Source organism: Bos grunniens, chromosome X, assembly GCF_055505025.1.
Source record: "Bos grunniens cultivar Pamir isolate PY7600 chromosome X, Bosgru_T2T1.0, whole genome shotgun sequence".
Lineage (NCBI taxonomy): Eukaryota > Metazoa > Chordata > Mammalia > Artiodactyla > Bovidae > Bos > Bos grunniens.
Genome location: NC_141194.1, coordinates 22695129 through 22712702, shown reverse-complemented (window position 1 = coordinate 22712702; position 17574 = coordinate 22695129). Strand labels below are relative to the sequence as shown.

General features: G+C 46.0%; 1 long non-coding RNA gene and 2 pseudogenes across 1 annotated transcript in view; 1 reads left to right on the top strand and 2 right to left on the bottom strand.

The window, feature by feature from the left end:
• Window positions 1–1077: 1077 nt before the first annotated feature.
• On the bottom strand, window positions 1078–2129 carry LOC147339938 (melanoma-associated antigen B17-like; annotated as a pseudogene).
• Window positions 2130–11933: 9804 nt separating this feature from the next.
• On the bottom strand, window positions 11934–12974 carry LOC147339937 (melanoma-associated antigen B4-like; annotated as a pseudogene).
• Window positions 12975–14554: 1580 nt separating this feature from the next.
• LOC147339934 (uncharacterized) overlaps window positions 14555–17574 on the top strand; it is a 67073-nt gene continuing 64053 nt past the window's right edge. The window contains exon 1 of the long non-coding RNA XR_015158514.1: window positions 14555–14697. This is a non-coding gene — a long non-coding RNA (uncharacterized LOC147339934). The remainder of the gene's footprint in view (window positions 14698–17574) is intronic.

Below are 17574 nucleotides of genomic sequence, written 5' to 3'. Positions count from 1 at the left end.
CATGAAGTGATGGGACCAGATGCCATGATTTTCATTTTCTGAATGTTCAGTTTTAAGTCAAAGTTGACTTTGACTTAAAGTTTGACTTCACTCTCCTCTTTCACCTTCAGCAAGAGGCTTTTTAGTTCCTCTTCACTTTCTGCCATCAGGGTGGTGTCATCTGCATATCTGAGGTTATTGATATTTCTCCCGGCAATCTTGATTCCAGCTTGTGCTTCTTCCAGCCAAGCGTTTCTCATGACATACTCTGCATATAAGTTAATAAGTAAATAAGCAGGGTGACAATATACAGCCTTGACGTACTCCTTTTCCTATTTGGAACCAGTCTGTTGTTCCATGTCCAGTTCTAACGCTTGCTTCCTGACCTGCATACAAATTTCTCAAGAGGCATGTCAGGTTTCTTTTACATCTACCAAAACTGTAACTTGAAAATCCTAAAACAGCAATAAATAAAACTGGAATATCATTACCAAATCAGTATTCTAAAGAAATGGAATCTTGTAGAAGTAAAAATATTCAATAAAAATGAAATAGATAATATGCAGAAGTTACTAGTTTAAATCAGGAAGAAAATAGAGATCTAAACTTGGTTTTCTCGACCCCTACTAACCTGCACTATCTAGGAGCTTGACTACCCTTTGAGAAAATTCTGTTCCAGTGTCATCTTACCTTGTTTAGATGGTGAACAACATATTCAACATGTTCAGTGTGTTTTACATATACCCAACCTGTGGCTTTCAAAACTTTAAAACAGCAAACAATGTGATTTATATAATTAATCCATTTGTATTCTGAAGCACAAGAAACCTTATGAAAAGTAATTAACATTTGAAAATACTGAACTCCTCCCTCATCTCCTTAATCTAATTTAAATCAACTTTCACTAGATATTTCTCCTATGGATAAAGGAAAAATGATATATATTTTTAAAAATGAGTTGCACTTAAACTCCCTTACTACATAAAACACTAAAGAACATACCAGTTTTGTTCCCTCCACCCTAGTACTCTCTACTCTTTAGGATCTTGACAGCTCTGTTCCAACACAAAAGGGAAGAAAGTGTCTGGGCCTCCCTCCCTAGATGTGGGAGGAGCTGTAGGACTTGGCCCTGGAAGGGGCACTGGCTTCAGCCGTTGTTGGAGCCCTGGCCACACCTCTCAGCCCTGCTCTCTCCGCCTGATCTCTCAGACCCTCATCATAGAGGTCTGGGAAGGAAGTCCGGACGGTATCTTGGATCTTCACCAGCACCTCCAACACCTTCATCTTATTAGTTTCAAACAAGCTCTCGGGCCCCACAGGAACTCGTAGTATGGAAGATTGACATTGTGTACCTCTCGGTACCTCAGGTACTTTTTCTGCACCAGATGTTTGGTGATGAGCCTTCTGGGCTCCCCAAAGATCCAGTGCCTCCTCCCAATATAGACCCCAAAAGCACTGAGGAATTCCCAGACCTCCTCCCTTGTGGTGCGGTTACCCTTCATGAAGATAATGCCCAGGAGCATCATGAGAAAATCAGATTTGGGCAGACTCCCCTCATCACTCAGACCTTCATCGCCCCCGAGGTTGAGCTTGTTGATGAGGGCATAGATGTTCCTGCTATGGTCGACTTCCGTCAGCTCCAGGCCAAATACCAGCTCCATGTGCTTAGAGGCTCTCCTGAGGATCTCAGGGATGTGCTGCCTATACTTGCTGCCAACGACCTTCAGCAGGGCGTGCTGGGAGATGGGCTCCTTCTTGGTGTACTTCTCCAGGAGGAACTCCACCAGCATGCTGGCCTTCCTGGTCAGAGGATCTATGCGAGGGCTCTGAGTGGCAGGGGCTACCTGGGAGGCACCTGCACTTTCCTCCTCTGAGCCCTGGGCACCTTCATCAGATCCTGCACAGGAAGGCCCTGCATCAGGAGAGCTACAGGCCATAGCTCCCTGAAGCTCCTGGTGATCTCCAGTAGCAGGGGAGCTCGGGGGAGAACCCTGAGGGACAGATGAGGGGGAGGAGGGGAACTCCTCTTTGGGGGCTGCAGCAGCACTGGACTGGGCCTCCTGGGGACAATGAATGTCCCCCTGGACCTGGTGGCATTTCACACAGGCATGATACTTGTTTTTGTGCCTCCGAGGCATGGTGACACAGGTTATGGATCACAGGCACATGCGGGCTGGGTGGCAGGCAAGGAGGGCACCTAGATGAAGGACAAGCAGATGTTGTGAGCAACTGCAGTGAGGAGATTCCTCCCTGGCTTGAACCAAAGCCACCTCTGAGGGGTCCTTGAGGCCAGTGCTCTAGGACCCACAAGTCTTATGTTCTCCTGGTGCGCTTCTCCCTGAGACGTCTGAGTAGGAAGTGAGAATGATCACTGGGGCACAGTCAGACAGACCTCCTGGGCTTTAGAGGGAGGCCTGTGGGGGCTGTCAGGGGAGGCAGGTCCTTTCAGTTCACATTTCAGAGTCATGATGAAAACTGGGGCAAGTCTCCCTCATATCCCCCTGTCCCTAAATACACCCAACCTATTCCCTCTCTTGCTTTGAAGTTGACGCTGCCACCTTCCCTGTCACCCCAGACGATGAGAGGAGGGAATGTTCAGGACTCCAATGAAGGGAGCTGGGACCCGCTTTCTACTGTCTCAAGGCTGCCCCTTCACCACCAAGCTGCAACCTCCCCTGACAGACCACCGCCCCCGTCCCCGTGTTTGGCTCGAAGGAAGTGCTGGCCTCGGGGGAGGGTCCTGAGTCAGCCGTGTGATGCGGAGGATGGTCATTACCCTGACTCCCATCGAGCCCTGACATCCTCCCTCTGCTGACTGGCTGCCAGTCCTTCGGAACGAGGTCCCCTCTTCCCCTAGTGTCCCGTGTCAGTGATTGCAGTCAGGGAGCCCCTAAGCCTTTAGAACTGCCCAGATGCTGACCAGTTGCTTTCTGGCCAAGTCATGCTGGGTAAGGGGTTAGGCATGGCCGCCAATCTGGGGTGTGGAGACACTCAGTCCCCCCTGCGGGTCCCTCCTTCACTCCACAGTATCCCGGACTTCCCTCTACTGAACAGAGCCAGGGTCCAGCAACCCCGCACCCAGGTCCACCACCCCTGGACCCAGGTTATGTCCCGAGAACCCACGTGCGTAGCCAATGGACATTGGACCTAAGAGCCAGGTCTGAGCCTCCAGGCGTAGAGCAGGTGCCGGGTTGCCGGGGGGCTTTAAATCCCCTCTTTTTGGATGGAAAAGCTGTTGGGAGTGCCAGGGCATATCTTTGTAACTATCCAGTGCACTTGTAACTCATGTCACTTCCAACTTGGACCCCTGATGAGACCTCAGACTCCTCCCTCTGGTCACAGCTACAGCTGCTTTCAAAGATAGCAGCCTTCTCAAAGATGGCATGGCACCCCAGCATGGATAGGGGGCCGTCACTTCCTATCATGTGCATCTGGGCTCCAGGAGGACAGCAGGGGCGGGGCCTGGGTGGGCGGGGTTCTGGGGGAGTTTCAGGCAAGAGGGGGGATGTGTTCCCTTCTTCGACTCATAGTGGCTCCTCGGATTTCCCTGCTGATCTCAGTCAGCTGGCCTCCCTCCTTGCCTCTCACTTCTCTCAGTAAACCAAGCAGGAAGAAGCCCCCTTTCTAAAGGTAGCCAGACAATTTTTAGACCATTTTTTTCCTTCTTTTTTTTTTTCCATTCCAACCCTGCAGGCACCATCGAATTGAATTTTATAAGCACACAAAGTGCAGGCATTCGTGGCATACAGTGTCTGAATTTGTACACAAAAAGGGAAAGATACTGGGAGACTAGGTGCACAGAAATGCAGAAGAAAGTGACTTTAGTTCTAGCACTGTGAACCAGTTTAATGGCCAAAGTTGAAAAATTTGGGCAGGGTGGCATGGAGACCTCCTCTGTTTGAAAATATTCACCTCAGGCTGGGACTTGAGCCCACAAGGCTGGGACTGAAACCCACCTGGCCTGGACTTGAATCCAGCCAAAATCCTGTTTGGGACTTGAACCATGGTCTTTAAATTAGCATCACTCACCTGGTACCTGGACTTACTGATGCTCTGGTTCTTTGTGTCTCAGCACAGAAGGAATTCAGAAAGGCAAAGTGTTAGACAGGAAATAGATGTATTAATATAGGACGCTTGTAAGAAAGGCAAGCAGGCAGGTAATGGAGCTCTGCCCTGAGGATTAAGTGGGCTGCATTTTATAATCAAAGGAAAGTGAACGAGGGGGAAAGACTGCCTTCTTTGAAGAGGTCAGGCTTACATAACTCCCTCCTGCTTATATTCAAGCAAACCTGATACATTTCACGACCTTCTGATACATTTCTTGAGCGATCAGTAACTTATACTGGTCTCCCAAATGTTCCTAGGTTTCTCTATCTCTAGGCCCCTACTGAATGGTCTAGTGGTTTTCCCTACTTTCTTCAATTTCAGTCTGAATTTGGCAATAAGGAGTTCATGATCTGAGCCAGAGTCAGCTCTTGGTCTTGTTTTTGCTCACTGTATAGAGCTTCTCTATCTTTGGCTGCAAAGAATATAAGCAATCTGATTTTGATGTTGACCATCTGGTGATGTCCATGTGTACAGTCCTGTCTTGTGTTGTTGGGAGAGGGTGTTTGCTATGACCAGTGCATTTTCTTGGCAAAACTCTATTAGTCTTTGCCCTGCTTCATTCCCTATTCCATGGGCAAATTTGACTGTTACTCCAGGTGTTTCTTGACTTCCTACTTTTGCATTCCAGTCCCCTATAATGAAAAGGACATCTTTTTTGGGTGTTAGTTCTAAAAGGTCTTGTAGGTCTTCATAGGACCTTTCAACTTTAGCTTCTTCAGCATTACTGGTTGGGGCATAGACTTGGATTACTGTGATATTGACTGGTTTGCCTTGGAAACGAATAGAGATCATTCTGTCGTTTTTGAGATTGCATCCAAGTACTGCATTTTGGACTCTTTTGTTGACCATGATGGCTACTCCATTTCTTCTGAGGGATTCCAGTAGTAGATATAATGGTCATCCGAGTTAAATTCACCCATTCCAGTCCATTTTAGTTCGCTAATTCCTAGAATGTCGACATTCACTCTTGCCATCTCTTGTTTGACCACTTCCAATTTGCCTTGATTCATGGACCTAACATTCCAGGTTCCTATGCAATATTGCTCTTTACAGCATCAGACCTTGTGTCTATCACCAGTCACATCCACAGCTGGGTATTGTTTTTGCTTTGGCTCCATCCCTTCATTTTTTCTGGAGTTATTTCTCCACTGATCTCCAGTAGCATATTGGGCACCTACTGACCTGGGGAGTTCCTCTTTCAGTATCCTATCATTTTGCCTTTTCATACTGTTCATGGGGTTCTCAAGGCAAGAATATTGAAGTGGTTTCCCATTCCCTTCTCCAGTGGACCACATTCTGTCAGACTGCTCCACAATGGCTTGCCCGTCTTGGGTGGCCCCACGGGCATGGCTTAGTTTCATTGAGTTAGACAAGGCTGTGGTCCTAGTGTGATTAGATTGACTAGTTTTCTGTGAGTATGGTTTCAGTGTGTCTGCCCTCTGATGCCCTCTTGCAACACTTACCATTTTTCTTGGGTTTCTCTTACCTTGGATGTGGGGTATCTCTTCACGGCTGCTCCAGCAAAGCACAGCCGCTGCTCCTTACCTTGGACAAAACAAGACAAGGAGCTGACTGTGGCTCAGATCATGAACTCCTTATTGCCAAATTCAGACTTAAATTGAAAAAAGTAGGGAAAACCACTAGATCATTCAGGTATGACCTAAATCAAATCCCTTATGATTATACAGTGGAAGTGAGAAATAGATTTAAGGTCCTAGATCTGATAGAGTGCCTGATGAACTATGGAATGAGGTTCATGACATTGTACAGGAGACAGGGATCAAGACCATCCCCATGGAAAAGAAAGGCAAAAAAAGCAAAATGGCTGTCTGGGAAGGCCTTACAAATAGCTGTGAAAAGAAGAGAAGCGAAAAGCAAAGGAGAAAAGGAAAGATATAAGCATCTGAATGCAGAGTTCCAAAGAATAGCAAGAAGAGAGAAGAAAGCCTTCCTTAGTGATCAATGCAAAGAAATAGAGGAAAACAACAGAATGGGAAAGACTAGAGATCTCTTCAAGAAAATTAGAGATACCAAGGGAACTTTTCATGCAAAGATGGGCTCGATAAAGGACAGAAATTGTATGGACCTAAAAGAAGCAGAAGATATTAAGAAGTGGCAAGAATATACAGAAGAACTGAACAAAAAAGATCTTCACGACCCAGATAATCACAATGCTGTGATCACTGACCTAGAGCCAGACATCCTGGAAAGTGAAGTCAAGTGGGCCTTAAAAAGCATCACAATGAACAAAGCTAGTGGAGGTGATGGAATTCCAGTTGAGCTATTCCAAATCCTGAAAGATGATACTGTGAAAGTGCTGCACTCAATATGCCAGCAAATTTGGAAAACTCAGTAGTGGCCACAGGACTGGAAAAGGGCAGTTTTCATTCCAATCCCAAAGAAAAGCAATGCCAAAGAATGCTCAAACTACTGCACAATTGCACTCATCTCACACACTAGTAAAGTAATGCTCAAAATTCTCCAAGCCAGGCTTCTGCAATATGTGAACTGTAAACTTCCAGATGTTCAAGCTGGTTTTAGAAAAGGCAGAGGAACCAGAGATCAAATTGCCAAAATCCACTGGATCATTGAAAAAGCAAGAGAGTTCCAGAAAAACATCTATTTTTTTTTGCTTTATTGACTATGCCAAAGCCTTTGACTGTGTGGATCACAGTAAACTGTGGAAAATTCTGACAGAGATGGGAATACCAGACCACCTAACCTGCCTTTTCAGAAATTTGTATGCAGGTCAGGAAGCAACAGTTAGAACTGGACATGGAAAAACAGACTCGTTCCAAATAGGAAAAGGAGTACATCAAGGCTGTATATTGTCACCTTGTTTATTTAACTTATATGCGGAGTACATCATGAGAAATGCTGGGCTGGAAGAAGCACAAGCTGGAATCAAGATTGCCAGGAGAAATATCAATAACCTCAGATATGCAGATGACACCACCTTTATGGCAAAAAGTGAAGAGGAACTTAAAAGACTCTTGCTGAAGGTGAAAGAGGAGACTGAAAAAGTTGGCTTAAAACTGAACATTTAGAAAACGAAGATCATGGCATCTGGTCCCATCACTTCATGGGAAATAGATGGAGAACAGTAGAAACAGTGTCAGACTTTATTTTTTGGGGCTCCAAAATCACTGCAGATGGTGACTGCAGCAATGAAATTAAAAGACGCTTACTCCTTTGAAGGAAGGTTATGAACAACCTAGAGAGCATATTGAAAACCAGAGACATTACTTTGCCAACAAAGGTCCATCTAGTCAAGGGTATGGTTTTTCCAGTGGTCATGTATGGATGTGAGAGTTGGACTGTGAAGAAAGCTGAGCGCTGAAGAACCGATGCTTTTGAACTGTGGTGTTGGAGAAGACTCTTGAGAGTCCCTTGGACTGCAAGGAGATCCAACCAGTCCATTCTGAAGGAGATCAGCCCTGGGATTTCTTTGGAAGGAATGATGCTAAAGCTGAAACTCCAGTACTTTGGCCACCTCACGCGAAGAGTTGACTCACTGGAAAAGACTGTGATGCCGGGAGGAATTGGGGGCAGGAGGAGAAGGGGACGACAGAGGATGAGATGGCTGGATGTCATCACTGACTCAATGGACGTGAGTCTGAGTGAACTCCGGGAGTTGGTGATGGACAGGGAGGCCTGGTGTGGTGCAATTCATGGGATCGCAGAGTCGGACATGACTGAGCGACTAAACTGAACTGAACTGAACTGAGGCCCCTAATAGACTTCTACAGCTACCCGTCTCTCTGTCTATCTGTGCTCAGGCCCTCATTCATGGGTCTGACTCTGCAACCCCATGAACTGCAGCAGTCCAGGCTCTCTGTCCACGGGGTTCTCCAGGCATGAATACTGGAATGGGTAGCCATTTCCTCCTCCAGGGGATGTTCCACACCCAGGGATTGAACCTTCGTCTCCCGCATTGCAGGTGCTTACTTCTCCACTGAGTCACCTAGGACAGCTACCTGTATCCTATTCTATTCTATCCCTGTCATATGGAGGCAGGCCTCCCAGCCAAGAGCAATCATTTCTCTTGCTGGGTGTCTTCTCCATGAGGGTCTCCAGCTTGGACTCTTATCTGGAATTTAGTGAGCAAGTTTCTTCCCAAGAAGAGGAGGGGGCAGTCATACATGATCAGAAATTGATGATCAAAGGTAAACTTTCCTAGCAAGGACTTGAAGGGAGGGGTAGGTCACTTGGTTTGGGACCTTCCTTCCATCCCCATTATCATGGAGGATTGGAGGGCTGAGGGTCAAGGGAAATCAGCACCAGGTAGCTGCCCCACATATAAAATAACTGTCCTCCCTGCCACATCGAGGGTTACCTGAAGCTCCTCTGGGGAAATGAGCAGGTGTCCTTTGGGAGCCATGGAGGTTCCTGGGCTCCATCAGTCTTCGGTCCCCTCGGCTAGCTTGCTTTGGCAGCCTCGAGTCTCCTATAGGACTGGAGGGACTGTGGTCATGCTTCTGGAGGCCCTCTCATTTGTACATCTGTCGGGTAGGGTACTGGTAGACTTTTCCCAAACAGGGAACATTCGTCCTTCAGTCACCCCCCTGGCTGTAGGAAGATCCATGCTTTGTGCACAAGACAGTGGCTCTGATCCAGGCTTCCTGGATTCTGTCCCTGCCGTTGGTTTTGTTAAGGGAGAGTAACCCTAAGGTGGTGCAGGGGTTTGAGCTGTCACTTTGTGTAATTATGCTTTTTGCTGTTGTCCCTGAATCCTTTTTGCCTCCTCAACCCTACCTCTCTATCATTAAGTATGCCAAAGGCAGAATCCATGAGTTGATTTGTGGGGGCCTTGGGTCTCCTGCTGCCTAGATGGTACATTAGAGGAGGATGGTCTGGCAGACTGTTCCTCCCTCAGAACTGGGGAGGTAGCAGTTCCAGGTTGTGGTTCTTGGGGAAGTGGACTAATAAGCTGATCATATAAAATATTGGTCTCCTGTTGGAGAAGGAGGCACTTTGAAAGGGGTGTGAGTGCTTTCACAGGAGTTAAAAGGAGTTCTTTAGACATGGATTTTGGAATAGGGTCATGAGCATTTGGATGCATGGGACTTCCACCCTCGCCTCCCATTTTTGGGTTAGGGTGTCACAAGACAGGGACCAATGGGAGTTATTTGTTCTGGTGCACTCCCAGTGTCAACAGTGGGTTCCCTGTGAGCACCTGAAATCTACCTGATTGGTGAGCCTGAGGCGGCCCCTTGGGTTAGTCTTGAAAAGGAACAGAAGCCAGTGGGAGGAAAAATTACCAGCGTCCAAGAGCCTAAAGTCTTCAGAGAGGGAGGAACGAGACCTAGGCTCTGAGCCAACTAAAAAGTTTACCGTTATCACTGAAGTAAAAGAAAAAGACACAGAGCCGAAAGGTAGGACTGGAGTACCACAAGGCAGTGATAACAATACTAGGCAAAAGTTCCCCTCAGGGTATTGTCATTGTGATATTGAAGAGGGCTCCTCTTTGGACTCCTGAAGTGGCTCCTTGCTAAGAATCCACCTGCAAAGCAGGAGATGTGGGTTCAATCACAGGATTGGGAAGGTACCCTAAAGAAGGCAATGGTAATCCACTCAAGTATTGTTGCCTGGGAAATCCCGTGGACAGAGGATCCAGGTGGGCTTCAGTCCAAGGGGCCACAAAGGGTTGGACATGCCGTAGCAACTGACCACATTACTTTATAGAAGTGAAAGAAGCAACACCTAACCAGCAAGGAGGCTCAAGGATCAAGAGACAGTCTGAGAAGTCTGCAGAGCAGGATAGAAGAGAAATCAAGGATACGAGGGAAGGTGTAGAGCTATGAAGTGGAGGAGGTTGGAGTTCCTAATTGTTGATCCTGGGATAAGTGGACTGTCTCCTAGGCAGAAAGTCCTAAGCCTGCTGAGAAAGGTGCTCACTTACTGCCTCTGCTCTGGGGTTCATAAAGTCTGCTTGAGACCCCCAGAAGGGAGGAGATCGCCCACAGTGTAAGGTCGAGATGCAGCGAGGTAGGCCAAAAATCTATAGAGAAGAATGAAGAGTCCCCCAGTTTTGGCCCCTGATGCAACTCTGGTCCCAGAAGACCAGTGTGGACTGGGATTAAGAGCGTGTAGAGAGGGAAATGGGCTCGAGGACTTACAGAGAAGAAACTCACCCAATCAAGTCCCTGATTATTTGTTCAGTCTTTATTTGAACATCATGCAGTCTTCTCAGTTAAACTTCTCACCTCAAAAATGGAAAGAGCCATAGAGGAAATGACAAAGACTGAGAGGAGAAAAGTCTTGGCCTCAGTGGGCTCCTTCACCATTGGAAATTCTGTGTCTACCAGGCCCAAGGACAGTGTCAGCTGCCACCCAAGGGTTCTTTGGGTATGCACAGCCTGGGCGTACTCCTTGCAGCTCTTAATTGGGGGGAGACATGACACAGTGGGCTGACCCAAATCTTGCCCTGTGGGTCATGGAAAGAGAACAAAGCAGGGAGTGACAGCAAGCAAGTTTTCATGGGAGAGATAGAGCAAAATTCAGGAGTCTCCAGCCAGCAGTTTGGGCAAGACCACTGGAGTTCACTGTGGCAGCAATCCTAGTCACAGTACCAAATATGCCACTGGTGAAGAGATTTCCTCAGTTCTTGCTCTTGCAAAGAAAAGGAAAGACTGTGGACTAGTGCACATCAGGGGACATGTCTGATGAAGGTCACTTTATCAGTCTTGTGAACTTGAGACAATTGCAAGTTATCCATCTATAAATGGAGTCTGCTAAATCCTATCCTGCATGAATGCTGGAACGCATGTACTACATATACAGCAGAGTCATACTGATTAAGAAACACTGGTCTTTAATTTAATGGAAGTTATGATTATTATGAACCTCCAAAATACCACCTTCTTATCTGAGGTTATTTTTATCCAGTAGATAGCAGAGACTATGCAGTACATTGGGACAAAAGAAATGAATATTCTTAAATGAGCTAAATTAAGGCAAAGTATATTTTATTTTTTCCAAAAAACAAATGGTTAGAGGAAATAAGGCAAACTACAAATTAAAAGATTTTTCCTTTATATATGCTTAATTGCTTTTTGGTTTCTCAATATTTTCTGTGGTCACGTTTCACATTACCGTGAAAATCTCTCTTTCAGCGACATATTGCCTACTTCCAGATCATAAAGACAATACAGATGGTTCATGAATTTCTTTTACATCTTCCAAAACTGTAACTTTAAAAATCTTAAAACAGTAATAAATAAAACTGGAAAATCATTACCAAATCAGTATTCTGAAGAAAAAGAATCTGTTAGAAGTAAAAATATTCAATAAAAATGAAACAAACAATTTGAAGAAGTTACTGGTTTAAATCAGGAAGAAAATAGAGACCAAAACTTGGTTTGCTCAACCCCTACTAACCTGCACTATCTAGGTGCTTGACTACTGTTTGAGAAAACTCTGTTCCAGTGTCATCTTACCTTGTTTAGATGGTGAACAACATATTCAATACGTTCAATGTGTTTTACATATACCCAACGTATGGCTTTCAAAACTTTAAAACAGCAAACAATGTGATTTATATGATTAATCCATTTGTATTCTGAAGCACAAGAAACCTTATGAAAAGTAATTAACATTTGAAAATACTGAACTCCTTCCTAATCTCCTTAATCTAATTTAAATCAACTTTCACTAGATATTTCTCCTATGGATAAAGGAAAAATGATATATATTTTTAAAAATGAGTTGCACTTAAACTCCTTTACTACATAAAACAGTAAAGAACATACCAGTTTTGTTCCCTCCACCCTAGTACTCTCTACTGTTTAAGATCTTGACAGCTCTGTTCCAAAACAAAAGGGAAGAAAGTGTCTGGGCCTCCCTCCCTAGATGTGGGAGGAGCTGTAGGACTTGGCCCTGGAAGGGGCACTGGCTTCAGCCGTTGTTGGAGCCCTGGCCACACCTCTCAGCCCTGCTCTCTCCACCTGATTTCTCAGACCCTTGTCACAGAGGTCTGGGAAGGAAATTGGGAGGGTATCGTGGATCTTGGCCTGCACCTCCAACACCTTCATCTTATTGGTCTGAACACAGGCTCTCGGGCCCCATAGGAACTCGTAGTGTGGAGGATCGCCACTGGGCACCTGTCCGTACTTCAGGTACTTTTTCTGCACCAGATCTTTGGTGATGAGCCTTCTGGACTCCCCAAAGATCCAATGCCTCCTCCCCATATAGACCCCCAACACACTGAGCATTTCCCAGACCTCCTACCCGGTAGCTCGGTTACCCTTCATGAAGATAATGCCCAGGAGCACCATGAGAAAACCAGACTTGGGCAGACCCCACTCATCACTCAGACCTTCATCGCCCCCGAGGTTGAGCTTGTTGATGCGGGCATAGATGTTCCTGCTACAGTCGACTTCCGTCAGCTCCAGGCAAAATACCAGCTCCATGTGCTTACAGGCTCTCCTGAGGAACTCAGGGAAGTGCTGCCTATACTTGCTGCCAACGACCTTCAGCAGGGCGTGCTGGGAGATGGGTTCCTTCCTGGTGTACTTCTCCAGCAGGAATTCCACCAGCATGCTGGCCTTCTTGGTCAGAGGATCTATGGGAGGGCTCTGAGTGGCAGGGCCTGCCTGGGAGGCACATGCACTTTCCTCCTCTGGGCCCTGGGCACCTTCATCACATCCTGAGCAGGAAGGCCCTGCATCAAGAGAGCTAGAGGCCATGGCTCCCTGAAGCTCCTGGTGATCTCCAATAGCAGGGGAGCTTGGGGGAGAACCCTGAGGGACAGACAAGGGGGAGGAGGGGCACTCCTCTTTGGGGGCTGCAACAGCACTGGTCTGGGCTTCCTGGGGACACTGAGTGTCCCCCTGGACCTGGTGGCATTTCACACGGGCATGATACTTGTTTTTGTGCCTCCGAGGCATGGTGACACAGGTTATGGATCACAGGCACATGTGGGCAGGGTGGCAGGCAAGGAGGGCACCTAGAGGAAGGACAAGCAGATGTTGTGAACAACTGCACTGGGGAGATTCCTCCCTGGCTTGAACCAAAGCCGCCTCTGAGCAGTCCTTGAGCCCAGTGCTCTAGGACCCACAAGTCTGTTCTCCTGGTGATCCCCTCCCTTGAGACTGCTGAGTAGAAAATGAGAGTGATCGCTGGGGCACAGCCAGACAGCCCTGCCTCGGTGTTAAGAGGGAGGCCTGTGGGAGCTGGCAGGGGAGGCAGTCCTTTCAATTCACATTTCAGAGTCATGATGAAACCTGGGGCAAGACTCCCTCATATCCCCCCCCGCCCCCAAACCCACCCACCCTGTTCCCTCTCTTGCTTTGAAGTTGACGCTGCCACCTTCCCTGTCACCCCAGATGATGAGAGGAGGGAATGTTCAGGCCCCCAGTGAAGGGAGCCGGGACCCGCCCTTCTGCTGTCTCGAAGCTGCCCGTTCACAACCAAGCTGCAACCTCCCCTGACAGACCACCGCCCCCGTCCCCATGTTTGGCTGGGAGGAAGTGCTGGCCACAGGGGAGGGTCCTGAGTCGGCTGTGTGATGCGGAAGATGGTCATTACCCTGACTCCACCCGAGCCCTGACATCCTCCCTCTGCTGATCTGCTGCCAGCCCTTCAGAGCGAGGTCCCATCTTCCCCGAGTGTCCTGTGTTGGTGATTGCAGTCAGGGAGCCCTCAGCCTTTAGAACTCCCCAGATGCTGACCGGTTGCTCCCCAGCCAAGTCACGCTGGGTAAAGGGTTAGGTGTGGCCAATCTGGGGTGTTGAGAAACTCAGTCCCCCTGCAGATCCCTCCTTCATTCCACAGAATCCTGGACTTCCCTCTACTGAACAGAGCCAGGGTCCACCAACCCTGCACCCAGATCCACCACCCCCAGATCCAGGCATTTCTTACAGAGACCCCACGTGTGAAGTCAATGGACTTGGGACCTAAGAGCCAGGCCCTAGCCTCTGGGCTGAGAGCAGGGTTGGCTGGGGCTGTGTGGCCCCCTTTCTTGGAGGGAAAATGGATTGGGGGTTCCAGGGTATATCCCTGCACTGGTAACTCATGTCACCTCACACATTTACACCTGATTGAAACTTGGACCTCCTCCCTCTGGTCACCATGTACTGCAGCTCCCAGAGATAGCAGTACTATCAAAGATGGTGTAGTACCCCCAGTGTGATTAGGGGGATGTCACTTCCTATCATGTGCATCTGGGCTCCAGGAGGACAGCAAGGGTGGGACCTGGGTGAGGGGGGGTGGGTTCTGGGGGGGCTTCCTGCTGGATGAGATGTGGTCCTTTCATTGACTGTTAAGGGGTCCCTGTGCTGAGCTCAGTGAACTGGCCTCATCCCTCCATACTCACTTCTGTCTGCACACCCAGCAGGAAGTATTTGTGAGCCCAAACCTAACAGCCATCCTGGAGCCCCTGAGACCAACAGTGAGGCCTCTCTTGGGTTCCCTCTTCTGTGGTGAGTGATGCTCTTTTCTCTTTCCATATTTTCCTTGACCCGTGTAGGTGCTGGGCTACATCCCATCTGCTGACCTGAGGCTAAGGCCTCACATTGAAGACATCAGCTCCTGAGACCCCTGGTGTGAAGTGCATGTACATCTCACCTGGACACTTATATACCTGAGACTTCCTGGAAATTCCTGCAGGAGGTGAGAAATCTGTGGGTTTCAGTGTTCCCAGTTAGGGAACTTGCATCGAGTTCTAGGAATCCTGGAATCCTTTCCTTTTCTAACTTCAGACCCCTAACTGCACCAGGGTCCTCAAGAACCCATGGAGAAATAGAGGCAACTCCTTAGACTGACAGCTCTCTGTGGGTTCTTTCTTCACTGATACCAGTGTCATTAATGAAATTTTCTGATATGAAATTTTGTCCTTGTGTGCAATTACTGTGTTACTTGCTATTCTATTTTGATATTTTTCTTTATATTTTGACAAATGTATACTGTTTTATATATATATATATATATATATATATATATATATATATATTACAGTGTTTTTGATATTTGCATACATTGTGAAATTAGTGCCAGGATCTAACTACGTAACTTAAATCCTCCCATAGTTACCATATTTTTGTGTATGTTGAGAACTCCCATCATTTTTAACTAGGTAAATGATCGTAGGAGGACTTTATGCTAAATGAAATGTCAGACACAGAGAGACAAGTATTAATGATCTAACTTATATGTAGAATCTAAAAAACAAAGTTGAATTCCTAATAATAGAGAATAAAACAGTGGTTACCGGAGGCTGAGCGGTTAGTGAGTAGGGGTATACTGGTCAAGGGGTACAACTTTCAGTCATAAGATGAATAAGTTCTGGAAATCAACTATACAGCATGGTGACAGCAGTTAGTTATAATGTATTATATATTTGAAATTTGCTTAAAGAGTAGAGCTCAAGTGTTCTTACTATTCTGATTCATGCTTTATAGTCTTTTTAAGAGAACCATTAAAAAAAGCCCCATCCTCACCAATGAAAGAAGATTCAGGTGGTTTTTAGGACAATCTCTGGACTCATATTGTCTCAACAAACCAACCTTTGGCGCTGTCCTGATATCACCCCATTGTCCTGGCATAACCCAATAGTCCTGGCATACAGGCTCTGAGATGCTGCCTGAAGTTCCCTTAAGTGCTATGAGGCAGTAGAAATTCGTTTACTCAGGACACAACAAAAGATACAAGGGCCAAACTTTAAAACCTTTCCTTCAACTGATCCTTGTCTTACCTAGACCTCTCTTACCTGCCATCACACAAGCACTTAACAGTACAGACTTGTTATCCTCAGTTTTCTTTTTATCCTCAGGTTTCTCACTATTATTTCACTCTTATTGTTGATATCATTTGATTTATTCCTTCTTTAGTTTTTCCAGGGTTGACTTGGGGCACAGGAGATAGCACCCCAAGTTTGATTGTCATCTTGGAAGCTACATGTACAGCACTACAACTGTAAATAAGTTAGGGAGAACTGATATCTTTGCAGTATTCTGTTCCCCTGAATAAAAATATTATAGTGCTCTATTCAGGACATTTTTTTCCTCTATCAGTAAATGTTTGTAGTTACTTCCATAAAGATCTTCTACAATTTTATTAGTTTTCATTTTCGTTGTTGTTGGTCAGTCACTAAGTCATGTCTGGCTCTTTTGTGACCCCATGGACTGTAGTCCTCCAGGCCCCTCTGTCCATGAAGTTTTCCAGGCAAGCACGCTGGAGTGGGTTGCCATTTCCTTCTCCAGGGGATCTTCCTGACCCAGATACCGAACCTGCATCTCCTGCATTGGCAGGTGGATTCACCGAGCCACCAGGGAAGCACTTAATTTCAGGTATATTTTAGATATTGTTGCTGCTGTGAATGGTATTGATTAGCTATCAATTTTGTGTGACCAGGCTGCTGATTTTGCTGTATGATTTTCAATATGCTAGAGTTTTTATGCTCCTTATATATTGAAATATCATGTTTGCCTATTAGTTTAGGCATTTTACTTATAAAATCATCTCGGTATTATAATTTTTTAACGATTTTATTTATTATTTATTTGTTTTAATTTTGACTGTGCTGGGTCTTTGTTGCTGTGCGGGCTTTTCTCTAGTTGCGGCGAGAGGGGCTCCTCTCTAGTTGCAGTGCAGGAGCTTCTCATTGTGGTGGCTTCCCTTTTGTGGAGCACGGGCTCTAGGGCACTTGGGCTTTAGTAGTTGCAGAATGTCAGCTCAATATTTGTGGTTCCCAGGCTCTGGAGTACAGGCTCAATAGTTGTGGCCCTTGGGCTTAGTTGTCCAGTGACATGTGGGATCTTCCTGGACCAGGGGTCAAACCCATGTCTCCTTCATTGGCAGGTGGATTCTTTACCATGGAATCACAGGGAAGCCCATCTTGGTATTATTATTATGTTCTTTTTCATTATTCATATTGTGGTACCATACCTCTGTGTATTTTTCCAGACTTTATTTGGAATGTTTCTAATATTCCACATTTATGTATATTTGCTGACAACTTGATGATAATGGATATTCCATTCTTATAAGCTTTCTCAAAGTTATTACCATTAATTTATGCTGTTTTTTAATCAAAGCTTTTTCTTCACCCCTGCACATGAGCAAATGCTTTTTTTCTCCCTATAGTTAGTATAGTGACTTCCAATTCATGTTTTCTAATATAGTATCCTTTGCATTTCTTTGACAGTGTCTGTTTTTTTATTAGTACACCACTACATTGCATGAGCTATGAGGTTATTTAAGACTCATCTCTACATGAATTAGCTTGACTCAAGTGTTCTTTCTTCAGGGTAGGCTTACCTGGTCTTTGTATCAAGGAGCATTAGCCCATTAGAGTGGATGAGTCATTTCCCATTTTTTGGTATGATTTGCAACAGTTCATTTCTCTTTCATTTAGTGTAAGAAGCTTCCAGGAACATTTTGAGGATGCTGTGATTTTCACTACAATTTTAGTTTTTATTCTTATACTAATTTTCTGTTTCTTTATGGACCTATTTAGTCATTTATATTTTGCTAAAAAACCTTTAATTT